Raw genomic sequence first — 676 nt, 5'->3', positions numbered from 1 at the left:
CCCACGACGGCAGGAGCGTCCCGGCCGTCTCGTGCTTCGACATCGGCGCTTCGATCCCACGACGGCAGGAGCGTCCCGGTCGTCTCTCGCTCAGACACCGACGCTCCGGCGGCAGCGTCCCGGGTGTTTCTCGCTTCGACACCGGCGCTTTTCGATACGGCGATGGCAGCAGCGACCCGACGTCGGCTGCGACGGCACCGATACTCCAATGCGGCGACGGCAGCGACGACCCGACGTCTCTTGCCTCGACACCGGCGCACCAACAGCGCTGAACGTTCAGCCAAATTTGTGCCCCAGCAGCATCGAAGCACGCGTGCGCCTTGCGGAGATCGCGCCCGATGCACAGTTCATGCGAACCGAAGATCCTACGTGTGCATGCGCGCCGCAGTTCCCAGCGACTCTGGCACGGCGACCTAGCAACTGGATCAAGCCGCGCTTTCACACCGCTTGCGCAACACAAGAGTGCTCACTATGTTTACCTCTAGAATCACCCACGAGAGAAGACAAGTCGCAACCCCGCCACCCGCCCCGACAACAACACTCGTCACGGCACCGCTCTGTTTGGGGGCTGCGCTGCTGAGCCACTTTCGACATCTACATCAAACGGCGAGCGCGGCCAAGTCGCGCAAGATCAACAACCAGCAGTCGCGGCAAGATCCCCCGTCTCTCCCGACCA

The sequence above is a fragment of the Saprolegnia diclina genome, assembly GCF_000281045.1.
Source record: "Saprolegnia diclina VS20 unplaced genomic scaffold supercont1.31, whole genome shotgun sequence".
NCBI lineage: Eukaryota > Oomycota > Saprolegniomycetes > Saprolegniales > Saprolegniaceae > Saprolegnia > Saprolegnia diclina.
This window is presented reverse-complemented; position numbering follows the sequence as displayed.